Source organism: Rattus norvegicus, chromosome 2 (assembly GCF_036323735.1).
Source record: "Rattus norvegicus strain BN/NHsdMcwi chromosome 2, GRCr8, whole genome shotgun sequence".
Lineage (NCBI taxonomy): Eukaryota > Metazoa > Chordata > Mammalia > Rodentia > Muridae > Rattus > Rattus norvegicus.
The window spans coordinates 114544445-114550989 of NC_086020.1; positions in this window are offsets into that span (position 1 = coordinate 114544445).

Consider the following 6545-nt stretch of genomic DNA (forward strand, 5'->3'; position numbering starts at 1 on the left):
GTTCAAATGACACACGCTTTCCCAGGTGTTGGCAAGGTCAAGGGAAACATCAAGCTGTGCCTGGGAGTTTTCTCAGACCTGGGTCTAGACAGGACATGGAGAAGAGCTGGCCTATCAGAATCCAGGACTCAGGAAGTGTAGCTGTCAGTATGGTAGACCACCCCTTGTCTGGAGCTGTGAGCTTCATCAAGGATGAAGAGCGAGATAATGAGTTAATGCTTCCGTCTTCTTTCTCCTTCCTTGAGCTTGTGTTGGTTCCCACAGCTGAGCCTGACTGGAATATGGGGAAAGGGGGTCTGTGTGATGAAGTGTAGATAAAGCAGCTTTATGGGCAGTGAACATGATGGACAGAGGTCGCGGAAGGGCCATGGACAACACTCCTCACTACTCTAGATCTACCACATTGTTTTGTAAAGGGTGTGGAATACTAAATAAGCTGCCTAAAGAAATGACTTTTATGATCTTTACGACATACAGCGAGTACCTTACTCTGTTCAGCTGTTTAGCCCCACTTATTGAATATTTTTCCTTTTTTTAAAAGGTAATTTGACAAAGTACAAAGAATTTATAAGACAACTGCTCCTCTTAATGGGGTAACAGTCAAAAGGTTGATACCTCAAAAGACCAATTTTCTTAAAGTTACTGCATTTCGTGGCATCTACCATGTACCAATGTTTGTCAGTTTTTAAGAAAATTCATATTATCTTTATCCTAATTAAAAATAAACCCCTAATTTGTGATCTAAGGTGCTAGTAACTAAAATCTCACAAGAAGTAACCCAATTAAACTATTCATTTGGTGAAGTTCTTAGGATGCGGGCAGGGGTAGAACATTTGCCTAGCCTGTGTGAGGTCTTGGATTTGGTCTCGATACCACAGAAGGAAATAAACAACGCCAAGGGATATCCTCTCGGAAGCAAGGGAGTGTTTGGAATGCATCTATGGATGTCAGAGTTGGTGGAAACGAAATTGAATAATGTTTGGATCTTAATGTCTTCAGCACAAGAACAACCATTAGGCCTGGAGAGTGACTGCTTTTTATATTCCTACAGGATTGAAAGCCTGTCTTAGTTCTGTTTAGAACCATGCTTCAGAATGCCTGATGTCTGCCTCACAGCCGAGTGAACCAGTAAATAAATGTTGACTGATTCATTCTGTTTCCTATGCTTTGGATATTTATTTATCTGATCAATTTGATGAATGGTTTTGTGAAAGCCCAGACAGCCAACACGACCACAGAGGGAAGAGTAAATACTAGAGGACCCCAGACACTGTTAGTCAGTGGTGTCAGCTTGAGTGTCACAGCAATGAACAGTGGTCATCATTTTACTCATAAGGAAAGAAGCACTGTGGGTAAAAGGCCTTTTGCTTCTTTGAAGGAACCCCTCCTCCTCCTCCTCTTTCTCCTCCTCTTCTTCCTCCTCCATCACCAACATCACCACGACCACCACCACCACCATCATCATGATCCTCATCTATTGCCTGACCTACCTGCATACAAGTCTGAAGAGAAAGGGCTGATATTACCAGGGACACCAGTTGAAGTCTTGGAAAAATCAGAGAACTGTTATCAACTGCTACTTTTCACCTCACCCTGGGGCTTTCTGTAAACAGCATAATCTCCGTTTCACAGGCAAGAGCTGGAGCAAAGCCCCATTTTGAAAGCTCACAGCACAGCCTCTGAACTGGCTGCAGCAAACACTGTGTGCCCTGCACAGAACTGGGGAGGTCACTCACACTAATGTCAAAGAACAAGCTGACCCCTGAGCAAATCGTCAGCCTGGCCCATATTCATGGACAGGGATTTCTGCAGTCTCCACATTTTCCAAGGTTCAGAGAGAAGTTGGGTGTTCTAGTCCGTGTTCCAAAGTACTAGAGGCACAGCCCAGCTTGGGAGGGAAATGGATTTCTGGCTCAATACACAAGAGTAAATTCTGTCTTGTAAAAGGATTCTTTTATTCTTTCTTAGTTTACTTATTTATTTGCTTCACATCCCAATCGAATCCTCCTCCCTCCTCTTTTCCCAGTCCCATCTTAATCCCTGTCCCTCATGATCTCTTCCCCTTCTCTGAAAAGGGAAGGACGTCCATAAGTACCAACCCCTTATGACACATCAAGTCACTGCAGGACTAGGCACATCTTCTCCCAATGAGGCCAGACAAGGCTGCCCACCTAGGGGTTAGGGGTCCAGTGGGAGGTAATAGAGTCAGAATCCACCCTGCTCTACTAGTTAGGGGACCCATATGGATACTATGCTGTACATCTGCTACGTATGTATAGGAGGCCTTGGTCCAGCCCATGCATGCTCTTTGGTTGAGGGTTCAGTCTCTGTGAGCACCCATGTGCCCAGAGTAGTTGACTCTGTAGATCATCTTATGATGCCCTTGACCTCCTGGCTCCCTCGACCCTTTCTCCCACTCTTGCACAAGACTCCTCAAACTCTGCATAAGTTTGGCTGTGGGTCTCCACATCTGTTTCCAACAGCTGCTGGACGAGGCCTCTCAGAAAACAGTTATGCTCGACTCTTATCAGGCACAGCCGAGTTCACTAATGATTCTCAGGCTGGCCTTGAACTCACAGACATTCTCCTGCCTCTGGATTCCACATTTCCTGGAATTAAAGGTGTGCAGTACTACCACTTGGCTGTGCAAAGAATTCTTAATTAAATAGAACTATAACTCCATGAAAGAAAAACCTAGAAAGAGAAGACAGAGAATTCAAAGACCAAGGTAAGTCAACAGAAGCAGAAGGCTGGATTTAGTTACAAAAGAAAGGCCACCTTATTCCTTAAGATAAATAAAAGTCCATAGGCTGTGTACCTCAGTGTGTGGGAAGCAAAAGCATCTTGTGTGCTTACGTTCATTTGCATACATTTCTCCAGCTGCTGGGGCTGTAAGTAAAATGCTTACTGAGATGGCCAGTATAGGAAAGCTGAACCATGCTAAGAAAGGACGGCTATCCTACTCCTATAGAACTCTACAAAGGGGCCTACTCTGAATCTAGAACATGGAGGTGCAATGAAACCATTCTACTGTTAAGTGGTCGTGAGGAAGGGGACAGACATCTGTGTCGTAACTACTATTTCAGGCATTTGCTACACTCTTTTCTTGCTTTTAAAGATCTAGTAGGGGTTTCTACCCCACTTCAGACCACATTGTTCTCAGATAAAAGGCACAGAAACCTTTAGATTTATAATCATCTTAAAAGCACCAGAGCCGGGCAGATATCAACCCTCTGTGCTATTTTGTCTACTTCCCTGTGGTGATCCCTGAGATACCACTTGCTATGCTCTGCCTGGACCGCAACTACTCCACCAGGCCAGCCCTCGTGGCCATGTGTTCACGATCCACCTACCCCATGGCTATTTCCTTCTTCTTCCTGACCAGAGTGCCCACAGATAGCTACTGATTCCAGGGCAGTGGTGAAAGCAAGGTGTGAGGCTTCCTCTCTTGTGCTTCCCAGGCGAGCTTTTAGTTGGGAGATGGAAGGATATAAGCTGCCATGTAGGGTTTTTAGAGTCTTAAAAACAACTGCCTTGCCACCTTTTCTGTAACTTGTCACCTTTTCCGAAGTGAAAACAGGCTATTTCTCTATATAGAGCCTGACTGTGAGTGGGGGAAAAAGTGTGTAGAAGCCTAGGAATTTCAGAAGGAGTGCAGAAAGGTGCCTGACAGTGCTAGATACATTTTATTGTTTATTAAACAATTGAGAATGGACTGATGGAATAGATAAAGAAAGGATTTGGGCTTATCTGATACTCTTTTCCTTAAATTTGGTTTAGCTAAACACACACACACACACACACACACACACACACACACACACAATTCCCACTTATAGTAAATGCTACGGTACATGAATCTCCTGGACCATGAGCTCCTTGAAGGTAGCGTCCACTTGTTCCTCTTTGGTTCTTGGCCTGGAGCACTGAGCCTGACATATGGTCTAAGTCTCTACTGCAGAGAGGAATTGGAGACCAGCAATCCTAATGGTTTCCCAGTTGCTTTTTGGGAGTGTTGAAAAGAGACTTGATATTGTGTATGTGTTGAAAAGAACACATTTAAGTAGTTACTACAGAACGTTTAATTTTCATAGAACATTTTGAGCACTAACGATTGAGGATCTTGAAGATGATAAGTAAGTGTTCTATCAGTACATCACACCCCATACCCAGACCAATTAACTTAATTTGAGAACTGTTTTGGGGAAAAGTATCAATAATATTTCCCTCAAATAATTTGAAAACAAACAGAAACCTATACCTGGTAGTTTGTCTTCCTGCTTTTCTACCAAGGACAAAGGGCTAATTTGAGATTAAATAATAAGATTTTTTTTAAGCAGTGAAAAGATGTTTGAAGCTCTTGCTTTGTTATGCTTGATGAGAGTATCTTCTTAATGCTAGGAATAAAATAATCATCAATTAAATCTAACCATCAGTTTAGTACACTTAAAAAAAATCAAAACTATCAAAATAAAAGTCACTTAAGAATGAGCCAAAGATTCTAACTGCATTAGAAAGCGATTTCTTTTTTTCCCCCGGAGCTGGGGATTGAACCCAGGGCCTTGCGCTTCCTAGGCAAGCGCTCTACCACTGAGCTAAATCCCCAACCCCAGAAAGCGATTTCTTAAAGGTGTATGCACAGCCTGTGAAAACATTAAAAACTGAGACCCAGTGACGTCCTCATGAATCATCAGCCCCTTTGCTGGTGTCATTAGCTCCTCACATCGACACAGTGACACCTCCTGCCTATTAGCAGACATCAAAGACCTGGACCTTGTGTTGACTTGTGTACAAAGGGATTCGTCTTCCAGAGAGGAGCCTGGACAAGTACACTGAATGACCACAGCTCTCTTTACACAAAACTTTCTTACATTCACGATGAAACAGCAATTGAGAAAGGACAGCTGGGAGTGATGGCACGAACTACAATCCCAGAACTCAAGATAACTCCATAATAGATGGAGAGGGATCGCAAGCTTGGAACCAGGCTGGCCTGCATGGAAAGACCCTATCTTATTTAGCTCTCGTGCTTTTAAAAAAGGATTTACTTGACTGCTCTGAGCAAAGACATTTCATAAGTGATAACATCCTGTCCATCAAATAATTCTTTTTTGTGATTGGTTTTCAAACAAAAGGAGGTTTTCTATAGTTGCAATTTATCTTTGACTATTTGCTTATCCAAAGTAGAGTTTGATCAAGGATAATGGAGCCTTTAAGGAGTTAAAACTTTTTCCTAGGACCAGTGAGATGGCTCAGCAGGTAAAGACACCAGCCACTTGACTGACATGAGTGTGATCTCCAAGATCACATGGTTAAAAGAAGATGACTCTTTTTTCTTTTTAAAGATTTATTTATTTATTATATATAAGTACACTGTAGCTGTCTTCAGACACACCAGAAGAGGGCATCGGATCTCTTTACAGATGGTTGTGAGCCACCATGTGGTTGCTGGGAATTGAACTCAGGACCTCTGGAAGAGCAGTCAGTGCTCTTAATCAGTGAGCCATCTCTGTAGCCCCCGACGATTGATTCTTGCAAGTTACTCTCTGACCTTCACTCACACATCTTGAGGAGCACACAGAAAGACAGAAAGACAGACAGACAGATAAAATGTCATACAATACTTAAATTAAAAAATTCTGAATGATACTTGTGGTTTAAAGAAGGATGGCCCCATAGGCTTGTGTACTTGAGTACCTAGTCCTCAGGGAGTAACACTATTTAAAAAGGATTAGAAGGTGAAGTCTTGTTAGAGGAAGGGTGCCACTGGGGATGGATGGTTTCAAAAGTTTAAGCCAGACCTCCTGTCCCTTTTCCTGCTGCCCGTGGATCCTGTTGTAGAACTCTTATCCACTTCTCCAGCACCATGCCTGCTATGCGTGCTGCCACGCTCCCTGCTATGATGATGATATACTGAACCTCTGAAACGGCAAGCCAGCGCCCAATCAAATGCTTCCTTTCATAAGAGTTGCCTTGGTCATGGTGCCTCTTTGCAGCAACAGGCCAGCACACTTCTAGTCTGTATGCAGGTATCCGTGAATAGCACGGAGGAAACACTACAGTAAGAGAAGGGACACAGCATTAATGTGGTCGCAGATGTGAATGATACACCAGGCCATGAAAATAGACAATCAGATCACCAGTGACGGTCCCAGTAGGATGGCGGGGGCAGCAAGTGGATGGCTTTGCCCTTCTCCACATTTCATTTGTTATTTGTATTGCTTTTATAGTAAGATGGTTTAAAATAAAATAAAAAAAGACAATAATGTAAGTGACATCTCACCATCCTACTGGGATCAAAATCATCCCGGTCACTGAAGTATCCCCCTTGTTAACTAGATCCCAGTAGGGGTCCCCCTTGTTAACTAGATCCCAGTAGGGGTCCCCCTTGTTAACTAGATCCCAGTAGGGATCCCCCTTGTTAACTAGAGCCCAGTCAGGGCTGTAGAGGTGGCTGGCGGGGTGTGTGTGTGTGTGTGTGTGTGTGTGTGTGTGTGTGTGTGTGTGTGTGTTAGAAGTACTTGCTGCTTTTATAGAGGACAGGA